At 40.5% G+C, this 21,359-nt stretch overlaps 1 protein-coding gene across 3 annotated transcripts in view; it reads right to left on the reverse strand.

The window, feature by feature from the left end:
- Window positions 1–19,612, reverse strand: part of tln2a (talin 2a) — a 91,267-nt gene extending 71,655 nt beyond the window's left edge. For 2 of the 3 annotated variants that reach the window (XM_015029396.1, XM_015029395.1), the window contains exon 1: window positions 19,374–19,611. The gene's annotated coding sequence lies outside the window, so the exon portion shown is untranslated. Of the gene's footprint in view, window positions 1–19,373 lie in introns of all 3 variants that reach the window. The other variant, XM_015029397.1, reaches the window with a different exon arrangement.
- Window positions 19,613–21,359: the final 1,747 nt, after the last annotated feature.

Here is a 21,359-nt window from a genome sequence, read left to right on the forward strand (position 1 = left end):
AGAAAATTTTTAACCCCCCCCCCGGAAAAAGGGGGGAAAATTAAAAAAAAAAAACAAATTTTATTTTTAAAAAAAAAAAAAAAAAAAAAAAAAAAAATATATATATATATATATATATATATATATATATATATATATCTTTGTAAATATAAATTATTGTATAAAAGGAAATGAATGTGATAACACAGTTGAAACCAAAACCGCCCTGCGACAGAAACATTACCTCACAGAACTTGGAAAACATTTGCATTCTTGCAATTCCTTTCTCCAACCCTGCAAAGCATGAACCTCCATGATCTACCATATCCTCAGAAACCAAAACCAGTTTTAAAAAATACAATTTGCTTGTAAGAAAAAACTGCCAAATTAAAAAAAAAAAAAAAAAAAAAAGAAATTAAAGGAAAGTGATTAAGCTTGAAAGCCCCTTTTAAAATCTAGCATTGCCTGCGGTGAAGCAGATCACAGCTGGTCAGCTTTGCCTGTCACTCGGGAATTCATTGTTTCTTCCGTCCTGCAGTTTCATTAATCACACTGTGCAGACGGGGGCAAAGTGGGAACAAGTCACAAAAAAAAAAAGGTGCCTGGGAAACATCTTGCATCAGCTCCAAACAGGAGCCTTTCATAAAACTGCCCACCGTGATGCCTCAAGATCAAACGGAGCCAACACAGCTGGATTACACACAGGCCAAAGGGGCAGCATGTATCAATTACAGAGAATCTGCAAATGAGTGTCTGAGGCGTTTGACAATAAAATCCATTGCTGAATTACAGGTACTCTGACGAGACATTTCACATATCAAGCAAAAGCTACAGTGGAGCCTCATTATATTCAGCTGATTTACTGCCCAAACACGGTTACAACTAGGCAGCTCTTTTGCAATTAAAGAAGGCTGAGTGTAAATTTTGATCAGTGGCAGCTGCTCACAAATCTGAAAAATGATCATTGTCCATGCATATTTTTCTTTAGCTTTCAGGATTTGTACAAAGAAATCTGCATTCTGTCAATAAATAACCAGCTTGATGAGTTTGCATGAGAGAATTAGTGGTATCCTGCATCTCATGACTTCTACAACGTACATTACTGCAGAATTTTTTTAGATGCAACAAATCTATAGACCAAGATAACCTGAAATGCAGTTTCAAAGAAAAAAAAAAAAAAAGAATCCAAACCAATATGGCCCTGTATGAAAATGTAGCTTCACCCTAAACATAACAACTGGTTGTGCTGCCCTTGGCTGCAGAAACTGCCATCAGGCGATAGTGAAAACTGGCAATAAAAAGTTTTGCTCACTCTTTGGTGCCAAATTGTTTTAATTCAGCCAGATTGGTGGGTTTTCCAGTAAAAATGACTGGTTTTTTTTAAAGTATTTTTTGTATTCAAGTCCAGACTTTCATTTTCAAAGCGACTCATAAAAACTGATACCAAGACATTGCAAAGCAGTCCCAGACATCACCATGTCTATTAGTAAAACCAACAAAACAAACAAAAAGAAAAACAAACAAAAAGCGCCACACATTAAAAGGTAAAATTCACATTTTTGAGGCATCTGGGAAACATCTGGGAAAGGAAGGAAACCTTAGAAGCACGTCGTTTCTGTCCAGTTATCTGTAAGTGAAAAGTACGATATAAATCATGAGAAAAGCACAGCTCAGTCTGTAGTGTGCAGGCTTCAATCAGTCTACACACTCCAGACTGATTGAAGCCTCATTTGCTTGTGTCTCCCAACACCATCAAGAGAAGTAGCAGAGCAGACCCTGATGTTCAATTAGCTAAATGGGTCCATGGGATTTGGGCTTAATGAATGAAACAGAGGTGGTGTGGTAGAGGACCCTACATCCTCATGGGGAGACACCTGTCTGCAGGGCAAATTCTGAAAGAAGGAAATAAAACAAACACTTTTGATGAGTAGGCATGCATTTCTTGTCAAATGTATTTTATAAAGAATAAATAAATAAGTTGCTGAAACCCTCCTGCTCTGAACTGTCTGTGTGAAGCAGATCATGTGAACGTTTGTGTCAAAAGTCAGAACCCAGCACTGAGTATGCGTGATCAAAGTGAACATATCTGCAAAAACAACAACAACAAAAAAAAACAAATCAAGAGGCAGAAGATTCATCTTGCAGGAACATTATAGAAAATACACTTGTTTTATACAAAACAAGGTTTTCACAGTGACCTACTGTGAAGCCATTAAAGATTCTTCACCAACATTTCACTTTAAAGTTTTATTTGATCATAGCTCGTCAAAAAACGTTAACATCTCATCTTTTACTGATCAACACAATAAGCTTTACCAAATTCTACTGACAACACCTCACTTCACTAAGCAATTTCTTAACTGTTAATCTATTATTTAAAGTAAAGACATGAAGAGCGAGGTGTAAAAAGGCGTTTAAAAAGGAAACCTATGAAACATCGATATGTGTCTGCAGTTCAATCAAGCTGCAAAAGAGCAAGCGAGAGCAAGACATTTAGCAGATAGCAGGAAGGGTAAACAGAGCAGCAGAGGGTGCTTTTTAACTTTCAAATTCTGTTGGTCAGGAAAACATTTTGGACTTGAACATGCTGTCAGCTTTGCAGTTTCCACAAAGGCCAAGATAAAGATCTACATTCTCCACAATGTGCATAGTACTGCACATTTCTGTTGTGCTGTCATTTGCCAATATGAGATGCTAAAATAATGTCAATGTCATAAGCATTTCTTCTTTTAAGACATTAGTAAAAACCCTATTTTTATTGTGACTGTTCTCTGAAAGTGCCATGACATCATCTCTGCTCTGTCCAACATGAATAATTAAATACTTTTGCCACTGCTCTTATTCCTTCCTATAACAGATATCTTAAAGTGAAAGCCGAATCACAAAAAAAGATGCATCACATTAACACTTTAAGTGCATAGCATCTGAGGGTAGGTTGAGGATATCATGTTACACTCCTTTTTTGGAAATTTGAGGACATCTGGAGAACAGCTGTTGCTTTGCATCGCACACACTCTCGTGTTTTAAGTTGCTACATGGCCTCTCCATTTAAGGACGGGAGGTCAAGCCGGTCAGAAGGTCAGTAAGGATCCAGGCACACGGCTTAATGAGGTTTAGCTATGAACAACCGTTGGATATCAAACGCCACACAGTCACAATTACAAACACCATAATTGGTATAGTGGTATTCCTCACAAGCAGACACACAACAGAGCTCTCTCTTCTACTCTATACAAGGCAGCCGGTCTACTCTCTCCTGGGACGGCAGACTCTCAGTGATTAGTTCCATCCTTCCAGAGGGTTTGGGGGTGGGGATGGGTCGGGGTCCTTTACAGAAGGACAAGCTTTTAATTCAATTAGACAAATCCAGCCCTGCAACACAACCTCGCCCCTGTTCAGCTCCATTCATGGAGTGAGCAGAAGGGGCGGCAGCAGAGAAGAAACAAGGTGTTTACATTTGTAACCGGCACGCAGCTTGCTAGATACTTTATGTTTCAGTTCGGTGGAAATGTTACGGTGCATGGGAGAACCGAGTACCGGGAGGCGAAAAACAAATGCACATCACACCTTATTCATTTATATTAAAAAACATTTTGAAAACCACCTGACTTTATCATTCTACATTGCTACTATGCATCATGTTGTGTTGGTCATAAAATATGTGGTTTATCTTAGCTCTTTAATATACACTAAAAATAAACAAACCATTTCAAAAGACTGAATGCTCAAATTAATTTACCCACAATGCCGTTTTTACATTTTTCTGACAAAAGTCTGACTTTTTTTCCAGATTCAACTAGAACATAACTATCAACAACAATAAAAAAAAATACAAATCCAGTCTAACAAAGATCAAATAAAAAGATAGAACAACATGAGCATGGAAGGCTTGAAATGGAACAATAAATAAATCACATGAGCAACAGGTTATAACGTTAGGAAATTCATCTTTTAAAAGACGATTTGGACTAATTTTGTCGTCCACTGAACTCGCCCTGAATTAGAACACGGGGTACCTTTTAATTATTTATTAAACAGATTTTCTCTGACGCTGTTGATGTGGAAAAGGGCAGATCACATGAGGAGGATCTTAGGTCCTTGAAAATAAAATTACTGAGCAGAGCATGCTACCCAAAAAGGTTCACATGACTAAAAATCACCTGCCATTACTGAAGGCTCTCAGTAAGTCATTACAATTCACCAAGATATATATTTTTTTATTTTTTTTATTAGAGATCATTTTGAGAAAGTATTTTTCTGGAGTTTAAGATCATAATTATTGCCTCTCTTTTAGTGTTTTGGCTGAAACTCCTGATCAAGATAAGTGCTGGCAATTTATCCTGTGAGAAAAATTCCTGAGATTTGGCTCTGCAGACCAAAGGGTAACAAAGCACTGCCCCACCCCCACTTGTAGCTGAACTAAAATCAGATGGCGTAAAGAAGCCTGCACTTTCCCCTCAGGGAAAAAAGCTAAATTAGGATCATCAGGTCTTAAAAGTACAGATTTCAAGCTATGCATTGTGTAGCTATAAGGAAGCCACAAAGAGAACAACTGTCTGAGAAAATAGACTAACCAGTTAAAATCAGCTTATTATGCTTTTGATTCCCTGTAAAGAGCAAAACGTTGAAAGTATACTGCATTAAGATCACACTTATAGGCGAGTGTTTGGATAACACTCGCCTATAAGTGAGTGTTATCCAAACACTCTGTAATCAATATATTATGTTACATTATGTTAACTGAAGTTTGAATAATTACTGCTTTTTTTAAATAATAGTATGTAAAATCATATTTTAGATCTTAAGCATAAGTTTATCCATCTCTAGTTATGTATGGTCATTTTATACAACACCATCCTTAGTTGTAAGTCAAAGAATACACCAGCCCAGTCCAGATATGGCACTTAAATAGACAGAGGATAATTGTTTTTCCCCACTATTAGTGCTGGAATTGAGCTCCTGTCCATTAATTAAAGCAGAATGTGGTAATAACGTTAAGTGAAGCGAAAAGTGTCTGACTAGCTGCGCTCTTGAAGTGCCGGTGGTACTGATAAGGCCAAACAAGAACAAAAATAGCATAAAGAGGGATACTGCTTCATATCGAGCAGCATAACGAGTTACCTCGCACTCTGTTTAGTGCACGTCCTCACCCTGAAACCCATCCTGACAAACGACCCACAAAAGCAGAAAACAGTGCAGGCGGCCACAGGAGAGAATACATCTTTTCCACGGCGCAATAAATCATCAAAGCCCAATTTTAAAAGCCGTGTCTCAGCGCTGGCAGCTCTGCAGATTAGGATGGACCAACCCTCTTCTTGAGCTGCTGGCCTAATCTCCCTTTTGCATCTCAGCCGTATGGATATGAGCATCTCATAATCCACTCGATGAGTGGACAGCTGTGAGCAGGCATTTAGCGGCGTGCCTCTGAACCTCCAGCTGTGTTGGCGCTCGAAAACGCACGGAAGTCAGGAGAAATATGGGCCAACGTATATTTTAATCATCCTTCTCATTAGCTGCTTTTGCTGTAAAGATTTTATGACAGATGAAGGCCGTTCGAAGCGTGACACTTTCCAAAAGAGGGGGAAAAAAATAAAAGGGGGCCACAGTAATTCCAGGGCAGGTGGATGTGATCAGAATCTTAGGTGTGCAAGACGACCAACAGGCACGGAAAACAAATAAAAAAAAAAAAAAAAAAAAAAAAAGAACGATTCTGTTCAGAGGCTCTGGGACACGAAAGGAGAACAAAAGCATGACACAGGAGGTAAGCGACCATACAGGCCACTGGCTGCCTATTGTGGAAGGAACAATTCAGTTACTTCAAGCCAGTTTTTTCCACAGCGGTCTGCAGTAAAAGCCTAGCCCCCTTACATGTCAGGTCCATTGTCAGGAGCAGACAGGAGCCACTCCCAGCTCACCTCATGCGCATTAAATAGACTGCATTGTTTAGGGAGAAGGGGGGAGTACAGGATAACAAGCTGGTGCAAATACTTTTAGAGTCAAGTGATATTTTAGAGTCAAAGTCCAGTTCGAAGCTTCAAATTGTGTTATTTGGACTTTGTCTTACAACTGCAAGCTTCAATGCATTTTAGTGGGACTTATTGTTATAAACCAGCACAAATTAGTGCATAATAATGAAGCAGAAAGAGACGAGCATATAAAGAAAACTGTCATGAATTTGTATAGGGCCTCATTTATTTTGATTCCCTTAAGCAACTCCTTTATGCAAGGCACTGTAGCTTAAAAAAAAAGATGCTTAAAGTCCTATTAAATCGTTTTATTTATGCGACTGAAATTATTACCTCCCAGCAAGTTTTTTTTTTATCAAATTTCGACTCATTCTTTATCAAAATGTTCTCTTCCATGTTGGAATGGAAACCCATTTTCCATTATCACAATTCATGCACTGGAAGTGTTATTTTTAAACTCGGGCAAACTAGATTATAGAGGTTCAAAATATCACACCAGCAGCATGACAGATACATTCATCTACAGTACGTGGCGCTTTTTTTTAAATCAATTTTCGTGGACGTGTCGGCTGATTTACAGCCCAGTGAACTCTACCGGTGCCACTTCATCCCTGTGAATGGATCGCCGGCCAGGTGGTGACACGCTCGCCGTCGGCCGCTGGGGAGGTTTTGAAGGGAGAAGTGGGCGGGGTGTTGAAACAGAGATAGGGACAAGAGAAATTGAGTGAAGGGGAGATAAGGGAGGCAAGAGAAAGGGGAAAGCGAACGAGCTTCGGCTTAGTGAGTGGAGAGAGACTGGAGGGGCGCTGGGAAGGAGGACTGCTACTGTTTCCTGCTCAGTGAGCAGGCTGGGGCCGATTTCAGGACAGCTTATCTTTCAGCAGGAATACCACAAACGCACCAAAGAGAGACAGAGGGGAAGGAAGTCAAGCAGAACTCTGAATTTAATCCATGCTGCATGAAAAGACTGCTATAATATAGCCCATTTCCTTACTCTGAAGTATTTTACAACCTTTAGGAAGTTTGTGCTCACACACTTGATGAAAGTCATTTATTGGTCACATTCATTCTTCGTGACTTCATTGGACAACATGGTCACACATCACCTGGTTGCAAGCAGTCAGCCACAAAGAGACTGAACTATCAGAGTCTCTGCTTTCATCTTCTAAATGCTCTGCTGTATTTATCTAACAGTGACCTGGTCTTTTGGGTGATATGCTGACTATCAGATAAGTAGATTTTTGGCCACTTGATAGCCAAAGGGTGACACAGTGACCCGAAACTGTATTTATGTCAATACTGCTACACCTGAACATTAAAGAGCTGGATGTTCCTCAGTGGTTAATTGTCCACTTTCCAGAATAAAGTAAATATCGTTTTTTATTATGAATACAAGCTCAGTGAGTATGAAGGGAAAGACGAGTGGCACATAGTCCAGGCTCTTGGACTGTGACGTTTCCACAGTCTGATGTCTTCAAGAGTCATTTTATCACCTCCAAAGTTGGTGCAACCATCTACAAGAAAATCCTGGAGCATTTCATGCTTTGCTTTTCCTGAGAAGTTTTAGAATTTATGCAATGTTGCAAAGGGAAAGATGAGAAACACCAAACCCAACAATGGTAGTTCTGGAGAAACTTCCGACGATAAACAGTCTTTGTTGAAGAGTGGCGAGAAAGAAGCCATTTTGAAACTTAAAACCATAAGAACCCATTTAAAATGTTTTCCACAATCGACATGGGAGACAGTAAACATGTAGAATGGGGCGTTTATGGGAAATTCAGCATTACAGCCGATGCAAAACACTGGATGTGTGGCTGAAGAATTATACCACTACTGTCCCCACACAGAATGACCCAGTTAGAGACCTAAATCAAATAGAAAAAAAGTGTAAAAACTGCAACTGAAGTGGAAATTAGTGACTCAGAGATCTGAATGCAAATTCTCTCCACACTTTTCACATTTCTACTTGCAAAACTGTTTTATTTTAGTTCCACTTCAGCTCCATTTTGTGTTGGTCTCTCATAAAATGTCTGTTAAGTAAATTAGATTTAAATACTAGAATGGATACATGGCAATGTTGACCTTAACGTTCAAAAATCCTTTTTAAGGTGTTTCGTTCATTTATCAAAGGATGAACTTTGTAGCCCAAACCTCTGCTGTAAAAAAAAAAAAAAAAACTGAAGTTGAGTGAGTGAGTGTCCTCCTCAGGTTAACACAGGCTGCTGCTATAAATCCCAGCAGAGAGAGAGAGAGAAAGCTGTGGAATGCTTGGCAGCCCGAAACACACTGCAACGCCAGGTTGCTAAGGAGCATTCACCTGCTCTCACAGCTGTGCGAAAACTAAAAAAATAAAAATAAAAAATTAAATACAAAATGTTTGGCAGCACAGCTGGAACTCTATTCAGGGACCAAGCTGCACTTGATATAAGAGGAAAGAGATCAAATGCTGCATTTCTCATCCGGCAATGCGAACAAGGATTTGAATCAACAATCCTCGCAGGGTGTGATGCCAAATAAAAACCCAGACAGACATCATCATCAGATCCCTACCAGGAACATCACAGCTACAGGAAGGTCACCCTTCAAAATGATTCAATCATTGTTAAAAAGGATTTAAGAATGCTCCCTTCTCCCTAATAATTTTCCTGGAGCTGTGCTCTGAGAAGGGAAGATAAGTCAGCAGACTGAGGACAAGGCTGGCATTCTCTCCGCACTCCGAAAGACAAAATGCCTGAGTCCATCTAGACAGAGGGATCTGACAATGCTGCATTTGTCTCTTTGCCAGCTGGAGAACAAGCTCCCCACAGACAAGTCGATATGAAACGCATACCAACTTTAAACTCAGAACCATGGCTGTCAATGTCATTATTTTACTCTGCCATCGCAGAAAACACAGACTTTTGGATATGCTGCCGTTCTCAAACACTGGATACTTATGATTGCCATTTCTTGAATAATAGATCAAAAGAAAAGCAAAAAATAAGAAGGTTGGACCTTATAACACTAGAAAAGATAAATGCAAAGATGGTGACAGGGGCCCACCACAGAACACTGCACAACTTTCTACCGGAGAAAAGACAAAGCCATTGATTGTTCATATACAACCATTTAAACGCATCCATTAAAACCAGAAGTCTGAGTCTTACATCTGCTGTGGTTTGGCCCAACCCAACCTGGAAACTCTAGCAATAACACCAGCAATTCCCTGCTCAGATGAATAAGTTTTAATTTATGAAAGACTGACATGCAGCTAATATAACGACAGCATCCTTGTGTCCAACTGCATGTATGCCCAAGGAATGGCTATTTTCAGTCACTTTATTAACACTGGGCTTCCCAGAAGTAATACAGACCAGCTGCCACAATCATTTCACTGCCTTTAAAAAAAAGGAGTAATGTTTACAGCTCCACATTGCAGAGTACACTGTTTGAGTGGTGTTTGGTCCTCTTCTCTCTCTCTCTCTCTCTCTGTCCTAATTTTTCTACTTCGAGGGCCTGGCAGCCCTTCCATGTACTCTCCCTTAACTAATAAACAAAGAGAGGATTCCCTTATATAGCTTTATTCAAACTCAACAACCTTACAGAGCAGCACCAGAGGGCTGCAAGGAAACAGGGATCGCATGCTGGACTCCTGCAGACAGAAAGGTTTCAGGCCAAGGGCACAGAGTACTGACAGCATGATTGTGTAATACTCATATATTAACAGCCACTTAAAGGGCTATTTCTGGGACCATCCATGCACAGAGTTCTGCAGTGTCAGGTTAGATTGGCTTGAGAGGGTTGCAAAGTGAGGCACAGCCGTACCAAAACTGCAAGGAAAAAATAAATAAATAAATAAAAGTTTGCTCGCTGTGGGCAAAATTCATCCTTTGGGACAAAAATCACCAGAGATGTTTAAAACGAAGCTTCAACCTTCAGAGTTTGGTTACAAATGGCCAGTGGCACTTTATTTGTATGCACTTTGCACTCTGGAGCCATGTTAAAAATAGAAAACTCAGCAGGAATTTGTACACAGACAGAGAAAAGCACAATCAGCCAGGTCAGTCTGACATTAACATAAACACTGGAAACCAGATACGCAAAGGAAATATTTTAAAGCCAGTCATTACCGACGATCCACATCTGTGGAATAAGTTCAGCTGAAGAAAGTTGTGAGGTCTTATTTTAAAGCCTCAAATGCACATTTGTAAAAATATCTAATAAAGCATAGCTCCAGATGTAAAATGATTCATCCACACCCAAAATGAGTTGGATACTAATCATAAACACCACAGAAAAAAAAAAAAAAAAAAAACACACACAACAAGGGAAATGTTTTTTTTGCTGGCCAATAGATCAATCAAATATTTATGTGACATATTGTCTGTGAACAATGCACCGCTTGGCAGAAACCAAGCACAAAGCAGTGTGATATTAGTGTGATGAAAAAAACCTATCGCATGCAGAATGTGTGGTTTTTCAAATATATTGAGACTGAGCACTTGAGATCGCTGAGCCCGTATTCTCAGCCTCCCAGAAAAACAGAGAACAAAAGCTAAGTATTTTCCTACTTAATGCATATTAGACTAAAAGCATACAAACTGTTAGCAATTATAATTATGGCTCAGAACAACAAACTGATTCGGAAAAGTGGCTGATTTAAAAATGGGCTGAACAAATATTTAAAGAAAAACACACAGCACACATGATTGATCTGAAGACTCACTGTTTTGCTATTCATTAATATATCTACACCAAATGCTCCCTTTTTTTTTTTTTACTTCATCAGCAAAGTAACAAAAATGAACATCTGAAATCTTGCACATGCACACAACTACTCGACAACATTTTGACTGTTTACTTTCACCCAGGCTCATCACTCTTCTCTAGAGTGTTTGGTCCAGGCTGTTCTGCTAAACTCGACCCCCTCAGCCAGCACAGTGGCCTTATCCCAAGGCAACTCCTCATTCAAGTCAGCTGCAAAACATTTGAAGGAGGAATTTATCCTTATGGAAAGCCCAAGAATAGCTTTTTCAGTCTGCAGGAGGGCCGAAAGGGGGCGGGTTACATTTCCAGTATACGCCCACCACGACCAGTCCTTCAGCTTCTAAACAAAGCTGTGAGCTGCTCCAAAGTCGCTTCCTGGGGAATTCCAACATTGGATGATTTTCACAAACCAGTGTCACAGACACAGAAATACCTTGATGAGTGACATAAAGTTTGAAATTTGTCAACAAGCCTGTTGAGTAATGCGAACGCCATTTCTTTCGGCCACAGATTCGGTTACAGCCAGCTGCTGAGGGACCCCCGGAGCCGCGGGGAGGGGGCCGTCAATGAGCTCATCTTTAAAATAGAAGAGTGGGATTTTCTTTCATATGATGTCTGGATTTTTATTTTTGCTTCAAAGCCGTTCTAGCCAACACCATCTTCTCCTCATTTTACCCTGCGATCTGTAAGCACTATAAAGTCGTTTTTTTAATTTTACTGCCGCTCCTACAAAGTGCTTTTCGAATTAATCTACAAGGTCCATCTAAAATTAAACTTAATGGAAGCATAACTGCTTGGTTCAGTTCCTGTCTGCAGACTTTCGGACTCAGTTTATGGATTCCACCCTGCAATGTAATAGGTGTTCTCCTGTAACCTTCGGGTGGCTCCTGGGCGTTCCGTTTCCAGATCGAATGGCTCCAACCAGAACGAAGAAGACTGTCCCATTTTATAAAGCAACACCAGGAGAAATCTAAAAACCACAGGCTGCTGTAAAGTAACTGGGGACACATGGCTATGGACACAGAGCCATCTGGACGCTGTTTGCAAAGAAGTGTGTTCATGTACTGGGAGCCACAGACACCTGATTAGGTTACATTTCTGCCCTGGTGACTAAGAGGCATGAGCCTGGAGGTGGTAGCAACCATGGCAGCAGGGATTTCTGTCAGAGACGCAGACCAGTAATAGCTGAAGACGCCACAAACCCATTTCTGAGCATATACTCTGTCAGCTAAAGGTTAGCTGATGCTGGAAAATGCCACAAGTTAAGTGTTAAATATTTCACTGTGCACCTGGATTTGTTTTGACAGCGATGGTTTGGAAAGCCTACAATAGCAAACTGCAAATGCAATCAGATGAGAGTCGGGTTATCAGAATCAATGTGCATCAAGATTGGATGAAGTCACGGTTTAAAAATCACAATCGTTTTCCGACATACTTTTCCTATAGTTTAAGTTTATCTTAAGATGGCAGGAAAAAAAATCAAGAGAAGACAAAAGGCTCCACCTGGCTATTTGAAGAAAAACATAACAGAACTGCCTCGCCACAATTTGTTCCTGCACATTGCCAGCCAACAGACTCAAAGAAAAGGTTCCTACACTTTTCCCTCCTTTGTTAGATAAATGTGGCTGTTTGGAAATATTGTTGGTCACTTAAAGCATCTCCACATCAGTGCTGTGTAAGACCATCAACTTTCCTAAGTTGATAGAGATATCTACCCATCTTTATTATGGTTTATGTTTTTGTGCAAGCACCACGAGTATTTTTTTTCTCTTACTGGGAGTCATAATACTGTACATCCTACTGGCTCACGCCCAAAATCTTTGCAATGGTTCATCTCTATGGCAACCTCTTTGGTTCCAAAACACTGAAATGTGCTCCAAACGCATTCTTAGTGCAAACTGGTGAATCTATGAGTTGCATCGCAGGACACAATGAGCCTCATATGGAGAATGCTGCACAGTACAATTTGCTCATATACAGCAATAAAAAAAATTTAAAAAAAAAGGTACTTTATGTTTAAATATAGACTGAACAACTCAATGTCAACATGCTCTGTCCTGGAGCTAGTCTAATATTTAAAATAAACTATTTAGCAAAGGCCAAAAGTGAAGAAAATGTGTGTGCTGTCATGCAGGCAATTGTTACCAGTTTATACTTCTACATACCATGTGGGAGGTGGGTAAATGAGAAGTTTGTGGGAGGTGGGAAGAAAAGCTAGGAAAAACAACAAAAAAGTCAAAGTTATGGCCTCTATAGCTGTGCTTCATAACTTGTTATGCCTTAACTTAGTTTTATGAAAAACTTTTAGAGTCTGAAATGCAGTCTCAGTTGTAATTGGGTGCATTTACATTAGTGTTGTTCAAAAGGTTCATCAATGTACAATGTCCATCTCAAGCAAATAAATAAATGAAATCAAATTCATATTTCTAAAGTACAGTTTGATTTTAAAAAAATCTGCTATTGCTCAAAATTAGATTATTTTTTTTTTAGAAATCCTACTTAAAATCTCATGACCTTTATATTCAAAGGTTACACAGGCCAAGGCTGATCCCAAAAAAAGTAAAATTCTGCAACATTGCCAACTTGAACTAGGCCACACATTCCTCCACCACCCTTCAGAATCTCGCACAGCAGTTCAGCAGCTTCCCATTCCAACATATTTTTTGTTTGTTTTACATTTTGTTGCATTGGTTACCTCAAGAGCATTAAACAGCATCTTTATCTTGCTGGATCAACATGGGATATGTCAGATTGTATAGTCAGCATTTTTACCAAGAAGCTCTGAATTTATTAAATAAAAAAAAAAAAAGAAAGAAATTTGGAACAATTGGGAATCTAAACCTTAAGTGTCATTTCCATGGAGTTGTGCCTAAAACATCTGCCTGGTAGTATCCTTAATGCTTTAAAAGACAAATGGTTAATCTAATTTCTTGTGATTTTCTTTTGGATTATGCTGGGGTTTTTTGTAAACAGTTTCTATACAGGGCTTCCCAGATGGCTCTGAAACAAACCATCTGGAATGTCAGGCTAGGTTAATGCAACAGCCAGCAATCCTTACATATCTGCATTTTGGCAGAAATGCATGAGAACAGCAAAGGGTGGTTATGCATATATAGCCAGCATGAGGGGAAGCATGCGCCAACACTAATGATGTAAACTATCACATATACAGAGAGCACAGCACATTCAATAAAGTGGTGAAAAACAAAAGTAGGTTGGAAATCATGAAACCTTTCTGTATTACAGTCAACCTAAACAGAAAGCTAATCCTTCAATAAAATGTCAAAAGCATGTTTCACCTGATCTGTAAAAGCAGAATGGAGCATAAATGTTCATGTGCCTTTAGGTGTTAAGAGGTAGAACACATCATTCTAACTACCTAGTTATACGAAAAGCACAACTACAGCAGAGCTGTGGATATGGAGTATACAAAAAAACAAAGAGGTAGAGAGTTTTATGAACGAGGATGTCTTTTTGCAACCATGTGCCCTAATGATGGCATTTTAGAGGAATTTTAACAGCTGAGCCCCACAAACAAAACTCTAGAAAAGAAAACTAGAATTTAAAGAAAAATCAGTCTATGCTTTCTAACATTCAAACAAAATATCAAAATAAATGTTGTGCCAGTTTGACATATTTAAAATTGTGCAGGGACAAAGTCGAGACAATGTGAGAAAGCAAGATAAAAACAAATTCTCTTTTTTTTCAGTTCAGTACTGCAGGTGACAGTGCAGACAACAAAAAGGATTAAAGATGCCTCTTAGACATGTTCTGAAGGGAACCAATTTTTGCTAGCTTGTATCTGAAGTTGCATACTATTTGGTGTTCTGGTACAACTTATTCCCTAACCCCCAGAGACTGGTGAAGCGCCCTCTTCTCTGGGTGGGCGCAAAGTCCAGAAGTACCTGTCCATTTGTTTCTCCATCATCCTATCAAACATAAAGAGGAAGCCTCAATTCTACTGAGTAGTAAGGAACGAGTCGGTACAGTTCAGTACGCTGTCTGTTTCCATTATAAAAGTGGTTCACAACCACAGTGCATTATTTCTGGGCCCCCTCCAGTTGGAGTTCCACAAGACAATAGAATGGCAAAGATAATGTAGAGCGATTGGTGTCACACAACAGTCCACTGACTGGATGACAGAAAATACTTGTCTCGCGATTACAACAAGCACGAGGCGAGTATGTCGACATGCTAGGCGTTTGGGTTTCACCCCACCTGCCCAGTGAGAGCCCAAGTGGTGGTGGGAACACTTTCTTAAATACGCCGTGCCGTAAAATGGCGTACCGGACCACACCGACCCGTGCCGTGTTGTACAGCTCAGTGGAAATGAAGCCGAGCTCCTTTGCTTGAAGCCGAGAGTCTTTTCCAATTTGTCTTTTCTTTTACTTTTCCAGTAAAGAAGCCAATAAGTGAAACCTTTAGCAAAGCAGCCAACTCTCATCTAAACTGTTCCACACAAAAATATCAGCCGAACAACGTCTTCCTCTCTGAATAACAAACGTATTACTTTCGACTTTAAATTCAGATAAAGAGCCAATATAAAACATGGCTAATAAACTACAGCTGTGGTTCGGCATGATGTCAGCGGTAATCATTTTCTCTCGATTTGTGTACAACACAATGATAACCTCCAATTTGAAAGCATCTCTCTGAAGTAGGGGGAAGGAAAGAACAGTACACAGATTATATCTGGCAAGTTTGGCCACCAAACACAGCTTGCTTAGTTACCAACCTGGCAACCATTTCCTAACATTTGTCTCAGGCTTCAAGATTGCACGGAAAAAGAAAACGGCAAAGAGGAAAAAAAAAAAAAATATCTTTTTTTAAAACTTATTTCTGAGCAGCGTTGGACCAGGTATTAGGGGATGCAAATTAGAAATCGTGAAAAAGAACTGTAAAGAAATACTTGATGCAAGCATGCTTTTTTATTAAACCTAATTGCATTTCATCCATCTACATCTAACAGGCTGTTAATCACACCAATCGCAAACTGTGCTCCCAACACCATTACTTGCAATCTCCTGCAGGTAAATGGTAATAACCAAGCTGTACTTGCAGACCGCAGCTCTGCAACAATGATTGACCTGGATGATAATGACATTTCCCGCCTGGCCATTTTTTCCCCTGACTGCACAGCAGGGCTACCTGACCGAGCACAGCTGCAGCAAACTGTTTGCTCTCTCTCCTTCTGTGATCCACGCTGTGATTAAAATGTCGTTATGGGTTCATGCTCATTACTTCCCTGGTGGCCACTGGTCGTGACAGAGGCCTGTTTTCATGCAGAACAAAGACACAGATCAATAAATTGGCCACGTGTAGTAGAAGTAACCTGACAGTGTTGGTAGGAAATGTTAGTCACCAAAGGGTCCTAGCAAAACAAACGACTGTCACTGATGGTTTTTACAGCTTTCTTCGCCGACCATTAACAGACATTATATAGATTCCGCTAAATCTTATTCTATGCTATAAAAAAATGAAGATGCTTTAAATGGCATCTTTAACCAGCAGTGCCTTTCCTGAAGTGATTTCAGCACTATATAACTGAACAGCTACTCTGTTTGGTGTATTGGGTGATAATTCTGTTACGGGAATATCAAATAGCAGAACAGATGCATAAACACGTTCCCCCAAAGGTCAGTGCACTTAGAAATGTAATGAGAAGGCTGCTGATTGTTGCCGTTATGCGAGTTTGGTCAGTTAAATAAATTATATGGGGCTGTCACTGGTGGCGGAGCTGCATACCAAGCAGGAGCAGCAGCAGCAGCTGATGAAGGTAAGACTTAACTACAGGGTTCTGGGGGGAAAAATCTGACATTTTCAGGGAAGGGAAAAAGAGGCAATGGGCGCAGAAGTGTGAAAGGCCCGCCTCATTAGACAAGGAGCTCCCATTCTGAAAGGACAGATTTTTAATACGGGACACTTTGGGGAGCGGCGGGAATGTTCTCTTTGCTGCTGCAGATTTAGGATGGATGCTTTTCACTCCCACAGGAACCGCCATGCTTACTGGACGAATGAATCTAAACTAACAGCTTTATGCTATTAAGAAGAAACAGTTTCATTTCTTTTTTTAGTTTGTTCTCCCCCCTCCCCTCCACCACCACTTTCTTAAAGTTTAAGCATTTTGGCTATCCTTGTCTGCAAGCTCATTTCAATAAATGAAAAAACAATTAGCAGAGCATTTACTTATTTCAGTTATTGAATTCATTGAAAAACAGAGTGAAATGTTCACAACAATTTGAGTATTGGTTGGGGTTCTTTTGCATGCGTTACTGCATCAGTGCAGCGTGGTACGGATGCACTCAGCCTGTGACTCTGCTGTGATGCTAAGGACATCCAGCTTACAATAGTAATAGTAATGACCTTCATTTCATCTGAACGTTTTGCTCTCGTTTCTATTTTCTTTCTCTTAATACACTCTGTGAGTCAGGTGAGTTTGTTGGCCGTGTTTAATTGACGTCGACTATCATCATTAAACTAGTCATTGGTGCCTTTTAAAGTGCTGCCAGAAGCTTGTAATCAGAGGAAAGCATGAAGTGTTCAAAAAGCTCCAGGTTGATTAGCTGCACCGACTTTGACATGGCTCCACAAATTACCAATCACTGTAGAAACTTCACACTGGACTTCAGGAAAGTCTGATTGATTCCGACAGAATCACAGAACATAATTTTAAAATGGATTAACACGAGGGAAGTGACGGTGGCATGTGTGTGGAGGCTCCTGAAGCTGAAGCAATTTTGTATCAAAATTGTTGATACTAAATTCTCCCACAGAAGTGGTTATGCCTATAGTTTGCACACCTTTTTCTCTCATGCTTTTCCTTCCACTCACCTTTCCTCTTATATACCTTTATTGCTAAAGAGACTGGGTGTTCGTTGTTTCCAAACACTGAACACTATGAGGGTGGCTAACCCTCATTGTAGAGGAAGTCGACTTATGTAGGCCAAAGTATAACATTTGCATCATAAAAATACCTTTTCATCGTTCTAATCTTCTGAGAAATTGAATGCCATAATTATAATAATGCTTAAAATGTCACCTGCTAAGTACTGAATCTATTTGAGCTTCAGTTTTTAGGTGGAATTACTGAAATAAATAAACCTTTTGACGTATTTAGATACACGTGCAGCCATGAGCACCAAACACAGTGAAAGTATAACTGGTCTAATTTATTATTTGCCTGCAAAGTGTTAATGCTTCTCATCCGAAATACACCCAATATTACATCTGAGAAGATCCTTTGCACTTGGTAAGAAGATTGCTATTCCATTTACTGTTTACCTCCAATCCAAACACACAGGCTAATGTTCGACATACCCATGGGATTTGTAAGACAACAGCTAGGAGAGCACTGGTTCCTGAGGAATTACATACACAGTGGAGCGGCTGCAGCCTGGAAGGTCATGTGTCTTTTTCTGACAAGCCAAGGTCCAGGCACTCAGAGGGGGGAGAGCGTGTGAGAGGTGAGGGGGCTTCAGGACAGGATTTACTTTTGCCCATTAAACTCACTTGCACATCAAACAACACAGGTTGCCCACCACCCCATCCCCCATCTCATATGACCCGTCACGCCTGCCTCCTGGCCGACTCGCAGTCTACAGACAGCCACTCTAAAATTCATTGGCTGCTGATTGATCGCTCGGGCTGTAATACTACAGCAGCCATGAGAGCCTATTGATCCGCGCGCACAAACTTGCGCACGCAAGCAGACGCAAGGACTCGGCGTGGGGGCGATGACATCTGAAGACATCACGAGGTTTTCTGCGCCAGCATGTGTTCACCTGTGTATAAAATAAAGGCTGAATGAATATCGGCGCCTCGGCTTTCAATGAAGGGGTGTGGCAGCGGAGCGGAGGCAGAGGCAGACTCCCATCATCAGCGGGCATGCATGCGTCGCATTTGACGCTCTCTCCAGCACACTCGTCGTGAAAATCACAGAGGCTAGTTTGGTGGGGAATCGCAACCAAAGCGTGGGAACCCACGCCGGACTGAAAGATACGTTGGGAGCTGCAGAATGCAGGCGCGTCCCTACAAGTTCAATAAAGTGCGACGCTAAGCAAACGAGAAATGCGAATTTGCGTGGGTCGTCAGTTTAAATAAGCTGTGGGGGTGGAAAAAAAAAAGAAACAAAAACAAACAAAAAAAAAGTTAGAAACAGTTGCCTTTGGCATTTAGTGGAAGCTTTGACTGACATGGAAACATGGCGGAGGCTGGCTTCTCTCTGGCCAGTGTGGTGTAATTCATGATACCAGCCTATCCGTGAACTCTCCACGCTTCCGAGTCCTGCGCACCCGCCGCAATTCGCAGGCTGGAGAGCTGCGGCTTCAGGAGCAGGATAATTGTTATATTTAAATACCCGCAAACTCACCAGGCGAGCCTCAGCTGTAGCAACCCTGTGGCTTGAAAAACTCCCCGCAAAAACCAAACGGGGAAAAAAAATGAAGACGGCGAACAAGTTGTTTCATATGAGAATTAACAGTAAAATTGAAAAAAAAAAAATAAAATAAATAAATTATCCACAGCGTATAAAGCGGGACAGTCACGCACCCAACACAGGCTCCCGTGCATGCTGGGACCCACGCTGGACGCTGTTTGAATATTATACAGAGAGGAGGTCACCCAGATCTGCGAGGGAGATGGGCTCCACAATAAGCCGATTACAGGATTGGAGTGTAGACCTACCTTCAGATGCGCTGCTGGGGCATTTCAAGAGACAAGACGCGCATTAACCAGCAGCCGGCCAGCCTGCAGTCCCGCTGCTTAGCACCGAGATATCCTGCACGTTGAGAGAAATTTCCAAGTGGCTCCGGACGGTGTGCTGTTTGTGTATGTGTGTGTGTGTGTGAGAGAGAGAGAGAGAGAGCGGCGAAGCGACAGTGTTGTTAGATGTGCGTGGATGTGTGTAAATGGGGAGTGGGACAAAGAGGAAATGCGTCATTATAACTGGCCAGTACGTTTTGTAGTCCGTCGGCTCGGATGCGCAACCCTTGGAACTACACAATGGGTCAGAATAAATAGTATATGCATGAGTATCTTAATAAATTCAGATACTACTGAAGAGTTAATTTTTTTTTAAAGTAATTCAATTGAAAGAGTAAAACTAGTACAAAGAGAGTTAAATGGCTCAAGTGTTTATTTCTACTAATTTTGATTAATACGGCGAGCAGTTCTGAAAACTAAAATTTCAGTTTCTTTGCTACTGCTAAAAAAGCTGGCGGTTCACAGAGTGCTTTATCCAAGCGCATAAAAGGAAAGTTAAGTGGAAGGGGAAAAAAAAAACGTTTGTAGGGAACAGGAAGGTGGACGTGCGAAAGGAATGACTGCAGCTTTAGGAGGAGTTTTAATCCAAAGGCCATTCAAGAGTTTGGGGAAGATAACCATGTGCTTCATGAGCCACCACACATGGACGTATCCAGGACAGCTTCTACATTCACACCCCTTTACATCTGAACTGTCTTACTTGCACTGACGAGAAAGACAGTCTGTTCCTTAGACCTTTCAGATGACAGTGAAGTATGCATTTCAGATATGAAGACTGACGAGTCCAGAGGAAAAGGTGAAGGCACAAATTTAAGTTTCTTGAGGTTCTAGTGACGTTTCAAGCACTTCATGTCATCCTCTGTTGAGAAGCTTTATGGAGATGCTGATTTTATTTTCCAGGAGGATGCTGCAAAATGCCACACGTTCTCACATTAATGATCACGGTATCCCTGTGTATACCATATCGACATATTTTTCAGCAACCAGGTGTTTTTTTATATATATATATTTAATCTTACTGAGATGCACGATGTTCCTGAAAAAGACCCAGATTAATGGCTGTTTGTAGACATATTGAGGTCAGGTCAAAACGAAGTGGTCAAAATAAACTAATAAATAATGAATAATTTGTTCCACAACAGCTCTACTGTCTCCTTTATTAAAATATAACATCAGTTTTGATGGTATACAGTTTTGGTGTAACCTTTTTCTGTGTATTCTATCTGGAATTGTTCACCTCTGTTTATTCATCCCTTTGTAGATTGCTTTATTATGTTTCCCTTTTTATATGAAAAGTGTGTCTGTGAAAGTCTAATAAAAGCACTTATCGAGGTGCACTGTTCTGCTTAAACTGTACACTTTCGCTGTGGTTTTATCCATTTGAAATAAAACAGTATTTTCTACACTGTAGCTAAACTTGCATCCAAATATCATAATTTCTGCCCCTTTCCAAAGAAGGTTGCTCAGTCTGTCAGCTTGGTCTAGGAAGCTGCTTACAGAAGTGTAATATGTTTCTGCTTGACTGAAAAGTGTTGTTTTTCTGTTAAAAACAGAAACACAACTTATAATTCATAATATGTTGCCTAACAGCAGCATATTATGTTGTTCTCTTGTATTTATTTAATCTCCAGAGCCACAAAGTAGGCAACACTCCAACTGATAACCGTCCCTATTCAGCAAATGAGGCTCACTAGGCAACTGGAAGTGTGATACATGATGTGCACATGTTTCTCACTTTAATAATACTTTACTTTAGCTGGGCTCAGTTAAAAATATAAGTTGAGGGATTGGTAGCAGTTGCTCCACATGCTATAACTGGAGACTGGGTCTGTGTTGTCAGGGTACAGTTGGATAAAAACACGATCCTGAATGAGGAGGGGTCAAAGCTTGGGGGATGTTGACCCCTGG

Source organism: Poecilia latipinna, unplaced genomic scaffold (genome assembly GCF_001443285.1).
Source record: "Poecilia latipinna isolate Pla-1442-1.1 unplaced genomic scaffold, P_latipinna-1.0 Scaffold152, whole genome shotgun sequence".
Taxonomy (NCBI): Eukaryota; Metazoa; Chordata; class Actinopteri; order Cyprinodontiformes; family Poeciliidae; genus Poecilia; species Poecilia latipinna.